Source organism: Hippocampus bargibanti, linkage group LG08 (assembly GCF_051943395.1).
Source record: "Hippocampus bargibanti isolate YZ-2025 linkage group LG08, ASM5194339v1, whole genome shotgun sequence".
Lineage (NCBI taxonomy): Eukaryota > Metazoa > Chordata > Actinopteri > Syngnathiformes > Syngnathidae > Hippocampus > Hippocampus bargibanti.
In genome coordinates this window covers 19,758,457-19,779,898 of record NC_142741.1, presented here as the reverse complement: position 1 = coordinate 19,779,898, position 21,442 = coordinate 19,758,457, and the positions used below count along the sequence as shown (strand labels likewise).

At 51.7% G+C, this 21,442-nt stretch overlaps 1 protein-coding gene across 3 annotated transcripts in view; it reads left to right on the top strand.

Annotated features, from left to right (window-relative positions):
• Positions 1–21,442, top strand: part of thsd7ba (thrombospondin, type I, domain containing 7Ba) — a 261,993-nt gene that overhangs the window by 117,732 nt on the left and 122,819 nt on the right. The gene's annotated exons all lie outside the window — the stretch shown is intronic.

The following is a 21,442-nucleotide window of genomic DNA, read 5'->3' as shown; positions in this document are numbered from 1 at the left end:
TACAATTTAATACAAACTCAAGCACTGGTATTTCACTGTTGTGTGCATGACAACCAAGGACAGAGTTGTCTGGCCAGTGTTTTGGAGCCATCCATACAATAGTTTTCCTTTTGGCAAATGTTGACTAAAATGAGGGAACGTTTTTTCAAGTAAGCAAGAAAGCTTGCTTTATTAACGCTTTAAAAGTTGCACTTTTTCTTTACTTTGACTTTAATGTGATACAGTACTATCTTGCAAATTAGTTGAAGCCACTTTAGCAGCGAAATGCTTTCACCCTTTGTTGGATGAGATGAGAGCTGGGACTTGGGAGCAATCCTTTGGACATACTGCAAAAGAAGTCACTTAATCAGTAGCTTCTATGGGCTGAAATTTTTACGGATAATTGTACAGTTGGGTAAGACGTGGACATTGGCACATAGGACACAAATTTATCGCTGACTTCTACGCCAGATTGCCATGTTAAATTCTTACAACCACCTGCTCACAGCACCGGAGCTACGTACTTGTGGCGTCACCTGTGCGCACCGCATCTTTAATGTCATTCAATTCCTTGATCTCCTTGATGTGCGTCTCACCCTGACGCATATCACACGCTTGAAAATGGTATAAAAGCAGCTGTCGTGGGACAGAGAGAATCAGACTCATCTCGGACCCACAGACTCAAAGAGACTTGCAAAGCCCCGCACAGGCATGCCCGGCTCATGCCGGGCGTCGGACGGACATCACGGCACGACTTGCTCGACTCCACACCACGATCAAGCTCTGTGCGTCACGTGCCTGGGAGATCTGACAACGAACCTACTTACAAATCAAGAGAAACATCAAACTCTTTATTGGCGAGCCAGCCAGGAGGATTTTTTCCCTCCTCCTCAGCCTAATCAACTCTCCAAATGGAAAGAACCAGATTTCCCAGCCGCCCGTGAACCCGCCATCTTCACAGCAAGACCCCTCGAGTCGAGCTACCGATGGGCCGCCACCACCTGTGAAACCTGCCGCACTCTGATGGCCAACACCGTCCAATTCGCTTGGCGACTCTGCAACTAGCTGCATCGTTTATGTTCACGATCGGACATCGTATATGTCCACGATCGGACATCGTCGGACATCGCTTATGTCCACGATCGGACTTCGGGAAGACGCGTCAAGGCCGTCTTGGCCGCCGACGTCAGCGTGCTTCCTCAGCGTCCTGCAGAGCGCCATGGCAGCGCGATCAACGCCACCGTCGCCGATGACCGGCCTGTCCGTGCCCGGCAGCATGACCAACCCCACGCTCCTTCGTCCTCACACTCCCTCATCGATTCCCCGACTCGACCGACCCCAGGTGAACGACTCCGCGGTGAGAAGACCTTCCAGAATCGACTCGACGGCCGCGAGGAAAGTTTCCATTGATCGACTCAAACTGGCAGTCGTAAAGCACACGTTGCACGTGCTCCCGTACAACGACTTCAGGCACCACCAAAACTTCCTCGGCACCCTCCCCACCGACGCCTGCCATGCCCGGTGATCGACCGTCATCGTGCCTGACCTCTCCATGTCGCAGAATGACTTTTGTTTGTTATTTATTTTTCCTTTGTCGCTTTCACCGACTTCAGATCCAGGAGGGGAGCCCTGTGGCGTCACCTGTGCGCGCCGCATCTTTAATGTCTTTCAATTCCTTGATCTCCTTGATGTGCGTCTCACCCTGACGCATATCACACGCTTGAAAATGGTATAAAAGCAGCTGTCGTGGGACAGAGAGAATCAGACTCATCTCGGACTCACAGACTCAAAGAGACTTGCAAATCCCCGCAAAGGCATGCCCGGCTCACGCCGGGCGTCGGACGGACATCACGGCACGACTTGCTCGACTCCACGCCACGATCAAGCTCTGTGCGTCACCTGCCTGGGAGATCTGACAACGAACCTACTTACAAAAAAGAGAAACATCAAACTCTTTATACTTTCAACGTAGTCAATAAGATTTATACAAACATTAAAAAGCTTTTCTGCATAAACTGTAACTGTGTTCATTTGAGAGGTGCGCTCTCTTCTCAATGTCTAAACAATGGCAAGAATACCGGTAATGCAGCAAACAGGAGAGACAGAGGATTATGATTGGGAGATGAGGCGAGATAATGTGTGTTTGCATCGTACTTCTTTTCTGGCGTATCAGTGTCTGGCTGAGACAAGGTCTGCTGTGGAAAAAAGCAAAAATTTAACAAGCCATGACTGAAGAAAACCAGAAAGAAAGTGAGCTGAGGCCCGTGCTCTCTATCCCCAGGAGGTTTTAAGAGATGGATAAGATGCTTCCTGAGTTTGTGCATCTGTCTGTGGTGTGAACATGGCTGGCGTATGCACCAGCCTTCAGCAGGATGGTGCTGTCTCACTGCCCTTTGGGGCAGGTGAACATGTGCGTCACAACCTTCAGACAGACTTTGCATTCAATGCGAGTATCACTTCTCGTATGTGTGAGTGTGCTAAAGCTGTTGGTGTGTTAGTGTTCGACTAAAAGGGCAGCACGACCTCTTCGTAGTCCTGCGTAAATGTGCATGAAAGCCCCCCAGGGAACGACTGAAGTGCGGATTGTTCTGGCAGGTCAATGCCCAGACTGGTTACCATGAGACCACTGCAGCTCGTGTCCCAGAAAGTGTCATTAATATATTTCAAGGTGTTGAAGACACAGCATCTGCTGTTTGGCACATCTTTCTGATTGAGTCGGCCCGAAAAACCTGAAGCAAAGCATTACAAATCAAAAGAGCCATGATGTAAACTTGATCTGATGTGTTTGTTGAGGTTCATGGAATGCAATGCCCTTTTAATTGACCTATTAAAGAGGACAAATGGGTGCGTAAGTTTGAGTGTACTATAAAAAAAGAAGAATCTCTTCTTGTCTTAGTCTTGGGGGCCAGGGGGTGGGATTTATGATGGCCTTCTCCTACCTGATCTTGTACCTGTAATTTGGATTTTAAGAAACGATCATGCCTGCAGGAAAAACAACCAATCAAAGAAAGAAGTCAAAGTCAGCTTTATTGTCAAATATGTTAATATGCATGTCATACAGCACAGATGAAATTACTGTCCTCTCGGACCCAATTTGCCGGAAGAAGGGAGCCGCTGCGTGTTCACGCACCGCCATCTTGGGAAAAATAAATAACAAAAATAACAAATATGACAACACAAAGACACGGAGTCGTTCATTCTTCAGGACTTGCTGTATCCTCTTTGTGATGAAATGAAACAGTTCTAGATGAAAGAGCAGAGGATCAAAGAATCCATGGCAGCAGTGGATCAGGGACGTCATGGTGGAATTTGTACATCTACTACAAGCTAAATGTTGAAAGCAAACACGAAGCTGGAGCATCCATTGACGAAAATACATTGTCTCACATCTCCTGTCCCACATAAATCCGATTCAATTCCAAGCTGCGACAGTTCCGCATACGCATCGGCGCTCTGCGCTGACGCTGCTTTCTTCTTATCGCGGGCTCCTCAAGCCATGCATCCATCCAACCGCAGACTGTCCAACAGCACCGTCCTTTCCGCTGCACAAAGCGGGGCTGTGAAGATGCTGTGAAGAAGCAATGACCAATGAGACATAAATAATTTTCCCCCATTGGCTTTGAACTGACCTGTGACCTTAGCCTTTTGGACTTTGGCTAAAACTACTAGGGTATATCAAAGTCAGGAAAATTTGAAAAATCATCATCTTTCATTTGCCAGCAGAAGGGCTAGCCACGAGCAAACAGAAGCAGAGCAAGAGATGGTCACTCTACAAAGGACAGAGACAAATTTAAGTCACCGTAAGTTGTCGCCAGTTTGATAAAAGTAAAGTGAATGAGAGCCACCCCCACCTCATTCCCTTCAAATTCAGGACAGGACAGGACCGCAGTGTACATGGTGGAATGTAAAAAAGGAACTGCAAGTAGATGTCCACAGATGGAAAACTGGTCGACTAGATATTTTAAAGGTCATTTGGAGGGCCAGGAGTATGCATTTTGACGGTCCTTCCCAACACAAACTCGCCATCAAACATTTTTTTTACTACCGCTTATCCTTTTCAGAGTCCAGGGGAGCTGTAAACCACCCCTTTTATGTTTTGTGCAGGTTGAAGACTGTCTTCAACTGGCACAATTCACACGTCAATTACCATGGAAAGGTTGACAGACAGCCATTCACACGCACAATCACATCGTCACAACCTGCACCAATGTCAAACTGCGAGACCATCAGTGACTCCACTGGCTTGGTGACCTCCAGCCAGGGTAAATTCTTTACAAACCAAAAATGTTAATGCCCTTGGTATTATGTAACGTTATTTTATCAACTTAATTGATGAAAAGCGTTTTTCAGCCGTTTTTCAGCCGAATAGCTTCGTCAGTTAACTTTCTGTCCGGATTTGATCGTCCACAATTGTCTTATAGTGAGGCAAATCCCTTTTATGCAGGTATAACCTCAACACTAAACAAAATGGTACTAGTATGCCGCACAAAACTCAAGATAAAAATGCTGTGTCAGGCGCATATTTTTTTTAATCCACTGAATTTTCCCTGCAGCAAATGTCATGTTTTACTCGGCTTTCAGTAATTATCAGATGTGACTGCAATGTGATGTGAATGCATTTAACGATAGGGTTTATTTAATAGAGGTTTTGCAATTATTCTACTCGGGGCTACAGGGCTGACAGGAGTGCTCCATCTTCACACAGTGGTGTGCTCACCTGCCTGAAATAACCAGCATGACCAAGAGGCATATCAATTATGAATTATTCTTTCTTCCTCTTCCCCGTTCAAAAATCCTTCTTTTTGTCTATTTGTGTGTGTGTGTGTGTGTGTGTGTGTGTGTGTGTGTTGTGTGTGTGTGTGTGTGTGTGTGTGTGTGTGTGTGTGTGTGTGTGTGTGTGTGTGGCGTGCCCGCATGTGTGCATTTCAGCTGCAGCAAGTGCAACTGCAATCGATCCACACTAGCGCCGCTTTCCATGCACACTCCTGCACTGTATACCTCAGATCCGCCTCCTGAACCAGTGGGTCATATTAGTAGATTGTTGGAGGATGCACAGTATAAATTCTGACCCTACTGGAGATTAGATGTTCCACCTGTGGGAGGAAATAACTTGGGACCTTTGTGCCAAATGTCAGGGATTTGTTAAAATGAGTATAGCTGAAGATGAATGCGGCTGCTGCTCTAGTGTACTGAAAATACCCCAGGGAGACGTGATACAGAGCCAAGTTGACATTATTTAATCTCCAACATTTCTCTTTCTCATCAAGGATTTGCAAACCCTCAATAGTTAATGACTAAACTTTGTTATTCTCAAGTAAACCATTAAGTTATGTCCAATCAAAAAAGTCGGTATTTATTTCCTTTAAAAGAAAATGAATTTAATTACAAATTGAGCTTTGAGGCAATTTCATACTTTAAAGTGAGTTGATGGGCTAACGGAAGATGTAAGGGAGGCTTGAAAATCATAGTGCAAGAATATTTGATTTATGTTACATCGTTTAGAAGTTCACTCTTTTCAATATGGTCAAGACGTGACATGGACAGTGCCGTCTTTGGAAGCAGAGATTCCACATTGCTATGTGAAACCTGTTTTTTATTCTTTTTAATTAGTATTTTTTTCTGAATGCACTAGGTAAAAAAACACAACACTACAAAATGAAATTGTGAAAATTGGTTATTTTGATTTTTGCAGATGTTTCATAATATTAAAAAGCATGGCAAAACCCTATGTCACGTCCGCTCGAGGAGTGGTGACAGAACTCGAGGGACGACGGGAGGTAGTAAAGGTTGGATCAGAAATACTCGGTGGAGACGGTGATTCAATAAAAGTCTTTGCGGAGATACATGAGGCAAAACAGAAAATCAGGCAAAGGAGGAGAACAATGAAACAGACCTGCGTGCGGCTGGGTGACGGGGAACTTCCTAGAATACACCGGCACTGACCAAACGGTAAGGGTGGCTTTTATAGCCAGAATCAGAATCAGAATCAGAATCAGAATACCTTTATTCGTCCCGCAATGGGGAAATTTGCAGTCCACAGCAGCAATTGAAGAGGGATGGGGTTGGGGTGGGAGTGAAAGGATAGAAAACAAGATATTCTAAGCATAACAAAATAAAAATGTCAACTGTATACTGTGCAAATGTAGATGTGCAAAAACCGTTCTATAAACAAGACTGTACATAGAGCAGAAGGCACAATTAAGGAAATGGGGAACAGGTGCGTGAGTCGGGAGAGCAGAATGGGGAGGGGCCCGCTCCAGGAGCAGAGGAGGAAGAGACAGGAGGGGAGGGGCACGCTCCAAGCGTCGACGAGGACGTGACACCCGAGAAGCACATGTTGCTCAATAATAACAACAGAAGCCTCAAGTCTGATAATATGACTACGCACTCAGTCTGTTGTCTAGTCTCACTCTTGCAAGACATCTTAAAGGACAACCGACACCCCGAGACAAGTTGCGTCCATAATTAGTAAAATCACTTCAAATGACTTCTACTGAGTGCATTTTACAAAGATTCCACCGCATATCGCTATATTTTACATTTTAAGACTCGCGCTGAATAAAACAAGAAGTCTTGTTTTCGAGTTGGTGACGATTCCCTGAGTGACGTCACATAGGGAATGCCCCTGAACAACAAAGCGACACACAATGCATTTTGGGCACTTTTTTTCGTCTGAAAACACTGTGTTGATCGCGAAATTAGAAGGAAAACTACATAAATAACGCGATGATGAATCGTTGTGTGTCCCACCAAGACTACCAATTGTGGTAACGTGCATAAAGAAGGTATAAGTTGATATAACTTCCCAGCAGACAAATCAGCCCATTTCCAACGGAGCTTGTGCGCCATCTTGTGCATTTTTTGGGACGCTAAATTGGAGTCCAGACGGCTTAAATTGATACGGAAGGACTTCTTTAATCGATTACAAACATTTATGCTTTCCTCTTCAGAACTATTAGAATCATATTCATAACTGGATGAGTAACAAGAAAGAATCTTCTCCGAATCTGAACTCTCTCAAGCCATTGTTTTGATTCTGGAGCAAGACATTTTGTGGCGTATATATATCTCTGTAGTTTTAAGGCTTATTTAGTTGAAAATTATATATATATATATATATATATATATATATATATATATATATATATATATATATATATATATATATATATATATATATATATATATATATATATATATATATATATATGTGAATCACGAGAGGCTGTCTCCTGGAGGGCAAATACATCCCCCTAAAATGGCTCCACCCAGAGAGAGTCTTGGCCCCACCTGGTGGAAGGCAGCAATTAAACCCACACACCTGCAGCTGATCAGGGCTTGATTGGAAAGCAGGGCTTTTAAGGCAGAGAGCCTCTCAGTGTGGAGCTTGGGGAAAGACAAGCTCGATTGCTGTGCTCTGTGGAGAAGTTGATTGCTGCGTGGAACTCATTGCCAGTTGGGACCACACGACTGGACACTGGATTTGAACCTAGCTAAGGTGGCTAGGCTACATGACGAGGACGTCAAGAGGGGTGAGGCCTAGAGACTCTTGTAAAGAACTCCGTCTTCAGTTTTACCTCAGAAGAGACTTTATTTTGATTTGACTAGCAGAAGAGACTTTATTTGATTGAATGATTCTGATTCTGATTCTGATTCTGATTTGGATTTAAGTATCAGAAAAGACTTTATTTTGATAAGTATTGGAAGAGACACTATTCAAACCTTTGTTGCTTGTGAATCCCCCCTGGAACCCTTGATTAAAACCTTTTGTTTGTATCCAAACCTGTCGTCCATTGCACTTCTTGTCCCGTCCCGCTGAGAGCCAGCCTCTCATGATATCACATATGGTGGAGAATGTGGGCACTGGACAAGCGTTAGTAAGTGCATGGACATTGATGGTTTGTGTTATGTTTTTCTAAATTGAAAATATCCTCAATGACAAAAATGGAAGACATTTTGAAAACCCTGCTTGCAAGTCAGGAAGCCCAATATCGGACCAATTTGGCTCTCCTGGAGGAGCAAAGGAGAGCCAATGAACTGAAAGCAGAGGAATTGCTCTTGCAAAAACAAATGGCCGCCAAGAATATGCCCCGGGTGAAGGCGGGGGATTTTTTAGCCAAGATGGGGGCGACGGATGATGTTGAGGCGTCCTTGCATATGTTTGAAGCAACCGCCACTCGAGAAAAGTGGCCCAAGCAGCAGTGGGTGGGATAGCTTGCACCCTTCCTGACAGGGGAATCGCTGAATGTTGTCCTGGACTTGACCGCAGACAGAGCAGAAGACTACGACTATTTAAAAGCTGAAATTCTCAGCAGACATGGGCTCACCAAGTTCGGGATGGCACAGCGCTTCCACACCTGGACTTTCCAGCCAGACCAACCTCCACGGGCACAGATGCACGAATTGGTCCGCATCGCACGGAAGTGGCTGGAACCGGAAAGGAGCACGGCAGCTGAGGTGGTCGAGGCGGTGACGAGATGTGGCAGTGCCCCCCCCTCAACGGACGCCTCTTGGCGGCCCACCAGGTTTGGAATGGTGAGCCGCATGGAACGCCCGGATGAGAGACGGGTCGAGGATCCAGGCACGTGGGACCCACTGTCGTTCCTCCGGTCCATAGCCCTCCCAGTCGACCAGGTACTGCACTCCTCTGCCCATGCGCCTGGAGTCGGGTATCTCCCGCACGGTGTAGACCGGTCCGTCGGCCAACATCCAGAGGGGAGGTGGGGTGGTGGGCGTGGGGGCTAAGGAGCTGGTTTCCACTGGCTTGAGGAGGGACACGTGGAATACGGGATGGATCCTCATGGTGGGTGGCAGCCGGAGCCTCACCGAGACCGGGCTGAGGATGGCCTCGATGGGGAAGGGACCTGTGAAGCGTGGGCCCAGCTTGGCTGAAGACCCTGCCAGCCGAAGGTCCCTCGTGGACAGCCACACCTCCTGCCCGACCAGGTAGCTGGGTGCCTGTCTCCGATGACGATCCGCCACCCGCTGGTTCCGGGATGCGGTGCGTGTCAGGGCGTCCCTTCTCTCCTTCCAGACTCGGTGGGCCCGTCTGAGGTGATGTTCAATAGACGGGACCTCCACCTGGCCCTCCTGGGTGGGGAACAAGGGAGGCTGATAGCCACAGGCGGACATGAATGGGGGACCGACCAGGAAGTTGTGGGCGTACTCCACCCAGGGTAGATGCAGGGCCCACGACGCCGGGTTGTGGAGGCACACGCACCGGAGGGTCGCCTCCAGGTCCTGGTTCTTCCTCTCCGTCTGTCCGTTGGTCTGGGGATGGTATCCAGACGACAGGCTCGCCGACGCCCCTAGGGACCGACAGAAACGTTTCCATACCTTGGACACGAACTGCAGTCCCCGGTCCGACACGATGTCCGTCGGAATCCCGTGGAGACGGACGACGTGGTTAACCAGGAGTTGAGCCGTCTCGATGGCGGACGGCAACCTGGTTAACGGGACGAAGTGGGCCGACTTGGAGAATCGGTCCATTACGGTGAGGACGACCGTCTTGCCACGGGAGGGGGGGAGGCCTGTCACGAAGTCGACGGAGATGTGGGACCAGGGTCTGGACGGCACCGGTAGCGGCTGGAGGAGTCCTGCCGGGGGCTGGTGGGAGGCTTTCCCACGGGCGCAGGTTGGGCAGGCCTTTACGAAGAGGGTGATGTCCATCCTGAACCCCGGCCACCAGAACCGTTGGGCGATGAGTTGGATCGTACTGTTGACCCCCGGGTGACAGGTTATCTTGGAGGTGTGCCCCCAGACGAGCACCTCCGTGCAAAGAGGGGGGGGGGGGGGACGAACAGACGATCCTTAGGGCAGCCCCTGGGGATGGGGGTCGTCCCCTGGGCTTGCTGAACTTTTCTCTCAACCTCCCACCTCAGGGCACCCAGGATGCGCTGGGCATGGATGCGGGATAGGGCATCGGGCTTGGTGTTCTGTGACCCTGGGCAGTAGGTGAGAGAAAGGTTAAAACGGGTGAGGAAGAGTGACCATTGGGCCTGACGTGAGTTTAGTCTCTTGGCCGACCGGATGGCCGCCAGGTTCTTATGGTCAGTGTAGACGGTGAAGGGGTGTTTCGCTCCCTCAAGCCAGTGTCTCCTGGCAGGGCCAGGACGACCGCCAGCAGTTCCCGGTTGGCCTCGTAGTTGGCCTCGGCGGGGCTGAGCCGGCGGGAGAAGAAGGCGCATGGGCGTAGCTTCTGGTCTGTGGGAGAGCGCTGGGACAGGACGGCCCCTACTCCAGACTACAGAAGCCTCAAGTCTGATAATATGACTATGCACTCAGTCTGTTGTCTAGTCTCACTCTTGCAAGACATCTTAAAGGACAACCGACACCCCGAGACAAGTTGCGTCCATAATTAGTAAAATCACTTCAAATGACTTCTACTGAGTGCATTTTACAAAGATTCCACCGCATATCGCTATATTTTACATTTTAAGACTCGCGCTGAATAAAACAAGAAGTCTTGTTTTCGAGTTGGTGACGATTCCCTGAGTGACGTCACATAGGGAATGCCCCTGAACAACAAAGCGACACACAATGCATTTTGGGCATTTTTTTTCGTCTGAAAACACTGTGTTGATCGCGAAATTAGAAGGAAAACCACATAAATAACGCGATGATGAATCGTTGTGTGTCCCACCAAGACTACCAATTGTGGTAACGTGCATAAAGAAGGTATAAGTTGATATAACTTCCCAGCAGACAAATCAGCCCATTTCCAACGGAGCTTGTGCGCCATCTTGTGCATTTTTTGGGACGCTAAATTGGAGTCCAGACGGCTTAAATTGATACGGAAGGCGGGAGAAGAAGGCGCATGGGCGTAGCTTCTGGTCTGTGGGAGAGCGCTGGGACAGGACGGCCCCTACTCCAGACTCGGATGCCTCAGCCTCGACCGTGAACGGGAGATCCGGGTCGGGATGACGCAGAACAGGGGGATTGGTGAAGGCCAGACGGAGGCGGTTGAATGCCCCCTCAGCGTCGGGCGTCCACCTGAAGGGAATCTTGGAGGACGTGAGGTTAGTGAGGGGGAGTGACTTCTGACTATACCCGCGAATGAAGCGGCGGTAGAAGTTGGCAAACCCCAAAAACCGCTGGAGCTGTTTGCACGTCTTCGGGATCGGCCATTCCACCACCGCTTTAGTCTTAGTGGGGTCGGCCCTGAGCTGCCCCTGCTCCACGACGAACCCTAGGAAGGACAGAAAGCGGACATGGAACTCGCACTTCTCTGCCTTCACATAGAGCCGGTTTTGCAGGAGCCGCGCCAGGACCCGTCGGACGTGTTGCCGGTGCTCCTCTGCGGAACGAGAAAAAATGAGAATATCGTCAAGATAAACAAAAACAAAAACATTGAGGAAGTCCCTGAGCACATCATTGATCAAATTCTGGAAGACGGCGGGCGCGTTCGTGAGTCCGAACGGCATCACCAGATACTCAAAATGTCCTAATGGTGTTTTAAATGCGGTTTTCCATTCATCCCCCTCCCGGATGCGGACCAAATGGTACGCACTGCAGAGGTCTAATTTGGCAAAAATGGTAGCTGATTGAAGGGGCGTGAAGGCTGAGTCCATGAGGGCGAGGGGGTATTTGTTCCGGATGGTGATGTCGTTCAGACTCCGGTAGTCGACACACGGACGCAGGGTTCCGTCCTTCTTGTCAATCAAGAAGAACCCTGCGCCCAGCGGAGACCGTGACGGCCGGATGAGTCCCGCCGCGAGGGAGGAGTCTATGTAAGTGCTCAGGGCTTCCCGTTCTGGTTGTGGGATGTGGAAAAGTCTGGAGTCCGGTAATGGAGCCCCTGGCTGCAAGTCGATAGCACAGTCATACGGTCGGTGAGGCGGCAGGGATTGGGCGTTGTCTTTGCTGAACACCTCCCGCAGGTCGTGGTAGCAATGTGGCACGCCCTTGAGGCAGATGGCCTCGGGCGGGCCACAGCAGGAGGGGTCTTGCCCTGCCGTAGCCGACCGCAGGCAGTTGGCGTAGCAGTAGGGGCTCCAGCCCTGAATGGTGGGCCTCTCCCAGGAGATGGACAGGTCGTGGGTATTGAGCCAGGGGAGACCCAATACCAACGGCGCATTCCGGGAGGGCATTACTAAAAATTGGCGGTGTTCGACGTGGTTCCCCGCTACCCGGAGTTTTAGCGGGGCAGTGAGGTGGGTGACTCGGGCTAACAGTCTGCCGTCCAGGTCGACGATCTCCTTTGGGGGGTGGAGATCGATCAGCTGGCAGCCCAACGAGTCAGCCAGCTGGGGGTCAATGATGCACCCGTCGGCCCCCGAGTCCACTAGGGCCCGCACGGTTTGGGAGCTGGACGGGCCGATTAAGTCGCTGTCCAGCTCCAACTGCGTAACGAGGGACGTGGATTTGACCTCCAGAGGTCGCTGTGGTCGCCGTTTCGACGGGGACTTGCGTGGACCTGAGGTCTTCGGCTGGGGGCCTTGGGTGCGACGAGCCCCGGGGATAGTGCGGTCGTCCCCCCCCCCCCCTATGATCATGGGTTCGGGGGATTCCTCCAGGCGCCGCACGCGCTCGCTGCCGGGTGTGGTAGACCTGGACCGGCTTCGGGGCTCGTCGAGCCGCCGGCCGCGCTGCTCCCTCTGTCGCTCCCGAAGACGGTGATCCAGGCCGATGACTATGGCGACCAGGTCGTCGAAGGTGGTGCCAGCGTCGCGGGTAGCCAACTCGTCCTTGAGATCGGCGTTCAATCCGCGACGAAATACCCCCCTCAGCGCTCGGTCGCCGTAGCCGCTGCCAGCGGCCTGGATGCGGAAGTCGACGGAGTATTCCGCGGCTGAACGGGCCCCTTGGACGCAGTCCAGTAGTCTCCCCTCAGCTTCGGACTCCGTCACCGGATGATGGAAAACCCGGCGTAACTCGGCGACGAAGTCCGGGTACGAGGTGCGCAGCTCCGGTCGGGACTCTCGGATGGCCAGCACCCATTTCTCGGCTTCTCCCGTGAGCAGGCTGGTGATGAAGGCTACCTTCGCCTCATCGCTAACGCAGGCGCCTGGATGTTGCTCAAACACGAGCGTGCACTGCATTAAAAACTGAGCGCAGCGCCCGGTTTCGCCTGCGTAGCGTGAGGGTGGCGGTAGTTGAAGAGCGTGCCTATTCACGGGCGGGGAAGACTTGGTTGTGAGGGCGGAAATGCGTGCCTCAGCCTCCTCGAAGCGTTGAGCCAGCATGGTGGTAATTTGGCTGACTTCCGCGATGGCTCGGGCCAGCTGGCTCGAACGCTCCGCTTGCACGGTCAGGGCGACGAGGAATCTGTCTTCGCCGGCGGGATCCATGGGTGGTCGGAGTATTATGTCACGGCACTCGAGGCTTGAGGGCAGGGCTCGAGTGACGAAAGGAAAGCGGGGAGGTTGGATCCAAAATACACGGCGAGACAGGTACTCGTGAACAAAAAGTCTTTACTGAGGCACGCATGCAAAAATAACAGCAGGGAGAGGTAAGTGAGAGATCGGTGACGGCATGGAAGTAGCAATGGTGGCTTTCAGAATACTCCGACGAAGACGGTATTGCGCGATCGGTAAATATAGTCAGAAGGCACAATCAAGGGAATGACAAACAGCTGTGGGAACCCAGGTGCGTGATGATGGGAGGGGCCGTCTCCAGGGAGCAGTGGAGGAGGTGACAGGAGGGGCGGGGCGCGCCGCGGGCGGCGACGAGATGTGACAGTTTTGTATTTGACTAAAAATATTAGCCTGCATGTCTTGGGTATTTTAGATGCTATAAAACGTTTTTCTGATGTCAATTAGTTAACAAAAAATGGTGTCGGTTGTCCTTTAAGCTCTATCATCCTAAATTAAAAGCATCGGTACACAGGCAAAACAGAAAATCAGGCAAAGGAGGAGAAAATCAGGCAAAGGAGGAGAACAATGAAACAGACCTGCGTGCGGCTGGGTGACGGGGAACTTCCTAGAATACACCGGCACTGACCAAACGGTAAGGGTGGCTTTTATAGCCAGAATCATAATCAGAATCAGAATCAGAATACCTTTATTCGTCCCGCAATGGGGAAATTTGCAGTCCACAGCAGCAATTGAAGAGGGATGGGGTTGGGGTGGGAGTGAAAGGATAGAAAACAAGATATTCTAAGCATAACAAAATAAAAATGTCAACTGTATACTGTGCAAATGTAGATGTGCAAAAACCGTTCTATAAACAAGACTGTACATAGCGCAGAAGGCACAATTAAGGAAATGGGGAACAGGTGCGTGAGTCGGGAGAGCAGAATGGGGAGGGGCCCGCTCCAGGAGCAGAGGAGGAAGAGACAGGAGGGGAGGGGCACGCTCCAAGCGTCGACGAGGACGTGACACCCTAGAAGCACATGTTGCTCAATAATAACAACAGAAGCCTCAAGTCTGATAATATGACTATGCACTCAGTCTGTTGTCTAGTCTCACTCTTGCAAGACATCTTAAAGGACAACCGACACCCCGAGACAAGTTGCGTCCATAATTAGTAAAATCACTTCAAATGACTTCTACTGAGTGCATTTTACAAAGATTCCACCGCATATCGCTATATTTTACATTTTAAGACTCGCGCTGAATAAAACAAGAAGTCTTGTTTTCGAGTTGGTGACGATTCCCTGAGTGACGTCACATAGGGAATGCCCCTGAACAACAAAGCGACACACAATGCATTTTGGGCATTTTTTTTCGTCTGAAAACACTGTGTTGATCGCGAAATTAGAAGGAAAACCACATAAATAACGCGATGATGAATCGTTGTGTGTCCCACCAAGACTACCAATTGTGGTAACGTGCATAAAGAAGGTATAAGTTGATATAACTTCCCAGCAGACAAATCAGCCCATTTCCAACGGAGCTTGTGCGCCATCTTGTGCATTTTTTGGGACGCTAAATTGGAGTCCAGACGGCATAAATTGATACGGAAGGACTTCTTTAATCGATTACAAACATTTATGCTTTCCTCTTCAGAACTATTAGAATCATATTCATAACTGGATGAGTAACAAGAAAGAATCTTCTCCGAATCTGAACTCTCTCAAGCCATTGTTTTGATTCTGGAGCAAGACATTTTGTGGCGTATATATATCTCTGTAGTTTTAAGGCTTATTTAGTTGAAAATTATATATATATATATATATATATATATATATATATATATATATATATATATATATATATATATATATATATATATATATATATATATATATATATGTGATGTCACGAGAGGCTGTCTCCTGGAGGGCAAATACATCCCCCTAAGATGGCTCCACCCAGAGAGAGTCTTGGCCCCACCTGGTGGAAGGCAGCAATTAAACCCACACACCTGCAGCTGATCAGGGCTTGATTGGAAAGCAGGGCTTTTAAGGCAGAGAGCCTCTGAGTGTGGAGCTTGGGGAAAGACAAGCTCGATTGCTGTGCTCTGTGGAGAAGTTGATTGCTGCGTGGAACTCATTGCCAGTTGGGACCACACGACTGGACACTGGATTTGAACCTAGCTAAGGTGGCTAGGCTACATGACGAGGACGTCAAGAGGGGTGAGGCCTAGAGACTCTTGTAAAGAACTCCGTCTTCAGTTTTACCTCAGAAGAGACTTTATTTTGATTTGACTAGCAGAAGAGACTTTATTTGATTGAATGATTCTGATTCTGATTCTGATTCTGATTCTGATTTGGATTTAAGTATCAGAAAAGACTTTATTTTGATAAGTATTGGAAGAGACACTATTCAAACCTTTGTTGCTTGTGAATCCCCCCTGGAACCCTTGATTAAAACCTTTTGTTTGTATCCAAACCTGTCGTCCATTGCACTTCTTGTCCCGTCCCGCTGAGAGCCAGCCTCTCATGATATCACATATGGTGGAGAATGTGGGCACTGGACAAGCGTTAGTAAGTGCATGGACATTGATGGTTTGTGTTATGTTTTTCTAAATTGAAAATATCCTCAATGACAAAAATGGAAGACATTTTGAAAACCCTGCTTGCAAGTCAGGAAGCCCAATATCGGACCAATTTGGCTCTCCTGGAGGAGCAAAGGAGAGCCAATGAACTGAAGGCAGAGGAATTGCTCTTGCAAAAACAAATGGCCGCCAAGAATATGCCCCGGGTGAAGGCGGGGGATTTTTTAGCCAAGATGGGGGCGACGGATGATGTTGAGGCGTCCTTGCATACGTTTGAAGCAACCGCCACTCGAGAAAAGTGGCCCAAGCAGCAGTGGGTGGGATTGCTTGCACCCTTCCTGACAGGGGAATCGCTGAATGTTGTCCTGGACTTGACCGCAGACAGAGCAGAAGACTACGACTATTTAAAAGCTGAAATTCTCAGCAGACATGGGCTCACCAAGTTCGGGATGGCACAGCGCTTCCACACCTGGACTTTCCAGCCAGACCAACCTCCACGGGCACAGATGCACGAATTGGTCCGCATCGCACGGAAGTGGCTGGAACCGGAAAGGATCACGGCAGCTGAGGTGGTCGAGGCGGTGACGAGATGTGGCAGTGCCCCCCCCCTCAACGGACGGCTCTTGGCGGCCCACCAGGTTTGGAATGGTGAGCCGCATGGAACGCCCGGATGAGAGACGGGTCGAGGATCCAGGCACGTGGGACCCACTGTCGTTCCTCCGGTCCATAGCCCTCCCAGTCGACCAGGTACTGCACTCCTCTGCCCATGCGCCTGGAGTCGGGTATCTCCCGCACGGTGTAGACCGGTCCGTCGGCCAACATCCAGGGGGGAGGTGGGGTGGTGGGCGTGGGGGCTAAGGAGCTGGTTTCCACTGGCTTGAGGAGGGAAACGTGGAATACGGGATGGATCCTCATGGTGGGTGGCAGCCGGAGCCTCACCGAGACCGGGCTGAGGATGGCCTCGATGGGGAAGGGACCTGTGAAGCGTGGGCCCAGCTTGGCTGAAGACCCTGCCAGCCGAAGGTCCCTCGTGGACAGCCACACCTCCTGCCCGACCAGGTAGCTGGGTGCCTGTCTCCGATGACGATCCGCCACCCGCTGGTTCCGGGATGCGGTGCGTGTCAGGGCGTCCCTTCTCTCCTTCCAGACTCGGTGGGCCCGTCTGAGGTGATGTTCAATAGACGGGACCTCCACCTGGCCCTCCTGGGTGGGAAACAAGGGAGGCTGATAGCCACAGGCAGACATGAATGGGGACCGACCAGGAAGTTGTGGGCGTACTCCACCCAGGGTAGATGCAGGGCCCACGACGCCGGGTTGTGGAGGCACACGCACCGGAGGGTCGCCTCTAGGTCCTGGTTCTTCCTCTCCGTCTGTCCGTTGGTCTGGGGATGGTATCCAGACGACAGGCTCGCCGACGCCCCTAGGGACCGACAGAAACGTTTCCATACCTTGGACACGAACTGCAGTCCCCGGTCCGACACGATGTCCGTCGGAATCCCGTGGAGACGGACGACGTGGTTAACCAGGAGTTGAGCCGTCTCGATGGCGGACGGCAACCTGGTTAACGGGACGAAGTGGGCCGACTGGGAGAATTGGTCTATTACGGTGAGGACGACCGTCTTGCCACGGGAGGGGGGGAGGCCTGTCACGAAGTCGACAGAGATGTGGGACCAGGGTCTGGACGGCACCGGTAGCGGCTGGAGGAGTCCTGCCGGGGGCTGGTGGGAGGCTTTCCCACGGGCGCAGGTTGGGCAGGCCTTTACGAAGAGGGTGATGTCCATCCTGAACCCCGGCCACCAGAACCGTTGGCCGATGAGTTGGATCGTACTGTTGACCCCCGGGTGACAGGTTATCTTGGAGGTGTGCCCCCAGACGAGCACCTCCGTGCAAAGAGGGGGGGGGGGACGAACAGGCGATCCTTAGGGCAGCCCCTGGGGATGGGGGTCGTCCCCTGGGCTTGCTGAACTTTTCTCTCAACCTCCCACCTCAGGGCACCCAGGATGCGCTGGGCATGGATGTGGGATAGGGCATCGGGCTTGGTGTTCTGTGACCCTGGGCAGTAGGTGAGAGAAAAGTTAAAACGGGTGAGGAAGAGTGACCATTGGGCCTGACGTGAGTTTAGTCTCTTGGCCGACCGGATGGCCGCCAGGTTCTTATGGTCAGTGTAGACGGTGAAGGGGTGTTTCGCTCCCTCAAGCCAGTGTCTCCATTCCTGCAGGGCCAGGACGACCGCCAGCAGTTCCCGGTTGGCCTCGTAGTTGGCCTCGGCGGGGCTGAGCCGGCGGGAGAAGAAGGCGCATGGGCGTAGCTTCTGGTCTGTGGGAGAGCGCTGGGACAGGACGGCCCCTACTCCAGACTACAGAAGCCTCAAGTCTGATAATATGACTATGCACTCAGTCTGTTGTCTAGTCTCACTCTTGCAAGACATCTTAAAGGACAACCGACACCCCGAGACAAGTTGCGTCCATAATTAGTAAAATCACTTCAAATGACTTCTACTGAGTGCATTTTACAAAGATTCCACCGCATATCGCTATATTTTACATTTTAAGACTCGCGCTGAATAAAACAAGAAGTCTTGTTTTCGAGTTGGTGACGATTCCCTGAGTGACGTCACATAGGGAATGCCCCTGAACAACAAAGCGACACACAATGCATTTTGGGCATTTTTTTTCGTCTGAAAACACTGTGTTGATCGCGAAATTAGAAGGAAAACCACATAAATAACGCGATGATGAATCGTTGTGTGTCCCACCAAGACTACCAATTGTGGTAACGTGCATAAAGAAGGTATAAGTTGATATAACTTCCCAGCAGACAAATCAGCCCATTTCCAACGGAGCTTGTGCGCCATCTTGTGCATTTTTTGGGACGCTAAATTGGAGTCCAGACGGCTTAAATTGATACGGAAGGCGGGAGAAGAAGGCGCATGGGCGTAGCTTCTGGTCTGTGGGAGAGCGCTGGGACAGGACGGCCCCTACTCCAGACTCGGATGCCTCAGCCTCGACCGTGAACGGGAGATCCGGGTCGGGATGACGCAGAACAGGGGGATTGGTGAAGGCCAGACGGAGGCGGTTGAATGCCCCCTCAGCGTCGGGCGTCCACCTGAAGGGAATCTTGGAGGACGTGAGGTTAGTGAGGGGGAGTGACTTCTGACTATACCCGCGAATGAAGCGGCGGTAGAAGTTGGCAAACCCCAAAAACCGCTGGAGCTGTTTGCACGTCTTCGGGATCGGCCATTCCACCACCGCTTTAGTCTTAGTGGGGTCGGCCCTGAGCTGCCCCTGCTCCACGACGAACCCTAGGAAGGACAGAAAGCGGACATGGAACTCGCACTTCTCTGCCTTCACATAGAGCCGGTTTTGCAGGAGCCGCGCCAGGACCCGTCGGACGTGTTGCCGGTGCTCCTCTGCGGAACGAGAAAAAATGAGAATATCGTCAAGATAAACAAAAACAAAAACATTGAGGAAGTCCCTGAGCACATCATTGATCAAATTCTGGAAGACGGCGGGCGCGTTCGTGAGTCCGAACGGCATCACCAGATACTCAAAATGTCCTAATGGTGTTTTAAATGCGGTTTTCCATTCATCCCCCTCCCGGATGCGGACCAAATGGTACGCACTGCAGAGGTCTAATTTGGCAAAAATGGTAGCTGATTGAAGGGGCGTGAAGGCTGAGTCCATGAGGGCGAGGGGGTATTTGTTCCGGATGGTGATGTCGTTCAGACTCCGGTAGTCGACACACGGACGCAGGGTTCCGTCCTTCTTGTCAATCAAGAAGAACCCTGCGCCCAGCGGAGACCGTGACGGCCGGATGAGTCCCGCCGCGAGGGAGGAGTCTATGTAAGTGCTCAGGGCTTCCCGTTCTGGTTGTGGGATGTGGAAAAGTCTGGAGTCCGGTAATGGAGCCCCTGGCTGCAAGTCGATAGCACAGTCATACGGTCGGTGAGGCGGCAGGGATTGGGCGTTGTCTTTGCTGAACACCTCCCGCAGGTCGTGGTAGCAATGTGGCACGCCCTTGAGGCAGATGGCCTCGGGCGGGCCACAGCAGGAGGGGTCTTGCCCTGCCGTAGCCGACCGCAGGCAGTTGGCGTAGCAGTAGGGGCTCCAGCCCTGAATGGTGGGCCTCTCCCAGGAGATGGACAGGTCGTGGGTATTGAGCCAGGGGAGACCCAATACCAACGGCGCATTCCGGGAGGGCATTACTAAAAATTGGCGGTGTTCGACGTGGTTCCCCGCTACCCGGAGTTTTAGCGGGGCAGTGAGGTGGGTGACTCGGGCTAACAGTCTGCCGTCCAGGTCGACGATCTCCTTTGGGGGGTGGAGATCGATCAGCTGGCAGCCCAACGAGTCAGCCAGCTGGGGGTCAATGATGCACCCGTCGGCCCCCGAGTCCACTAGGGCCCGCACGGTTTGGGAGCTGGACGGGCCGATTAAGTCGCTGTCCAGCTCCAACTGCGTAACGAGGGACGTGGATTTGACCTCCAGAGGTCGCTGTGGTCGCCGTTTCGACGGGGACTTGCGTGGACCTGAGGTCTTCGGCTGGGGGCCTTGGGTGCGACGAGCCCCGGGGATAGTGCGGTCGTCCCCCCCCCCCCCTATGATCATGGGTTCGGGGGATTCCTCCAGGCGCCGCACGCGCTCGCTGCTGGGTGTGGTAGACCTGGACCGGCTTCGGGGCTCGTCGAGCCGCCGGCCGCGCTGCTCCCTCTGTCGCTCCCGAAGACGGTGATCCAGGCCGATGACTATGGCGACCAGGTCGTCGAAGGTGGTGCCAGCGTCGCGGGTAGCCAACTCGTCCTTGAGATCGGCGTTCAATCCGCGACGAAATACCCCCCTCAGCGCTCGGTCGCCGTAGCCGCTGCCAGCGGCCTGGATGCGGAAGTCGACGGAGTATTCCGCGGCTGAACGGGCCCCTTGGACGCAGTCCAGTAGTCTCCCCTCAGCTTCGGACTCCGTCACCGGATGATGGAAAACCCGGCGTAACTCGGCGACGAAGTCCGGGTACGAGGTGCGCAGCTCCGGTCGGGACTCTCGGATGGCCAGCACCCATTTCTCGGCTTCTCCCGTGAGCAGGCTGGTGATGAAGGCTACCTTCGCCTCATCGCTAACGCAGGCGCCTGGATGTTGCTCAAACACGAGCGTGCACTGCATTAAAAACTGAGCGCAGCGCCCGGTTTCGCCTGCGTAGCGTGAGGGAGGCGGTAGTTGAAGAGCGTGCCTATTCACGGGCGGGGAAGACTTGGTTGTGAGGGCGGAAATGCGTGCCTCAGCCTCCTCGAAGCGTTGAGCCAGCATGGTGGTAATTTGGCTGACTTCCGCGATGGCTCGGGCCAGCTGGCTCGAACGCTCCGCTTGCACGGTCAGGGCGACGAGGAATCTGTCTTCGCCGGCGGGATCCATGGGTGGTCGGAGTATTATGTCACGGCACTCGAGGCTTGAGGGCAGGGCTCGAGTGACGAAAGGAAAGCGGGGAGGTTGGATCCAAAATACACGGCGAGACAGGTACTCGTGAACAAAAAGTCTTTACTGAGGCACGCATGCAAAAATAACAGCAGGGAGAGGTAAGTGAGAGATCGGTGACG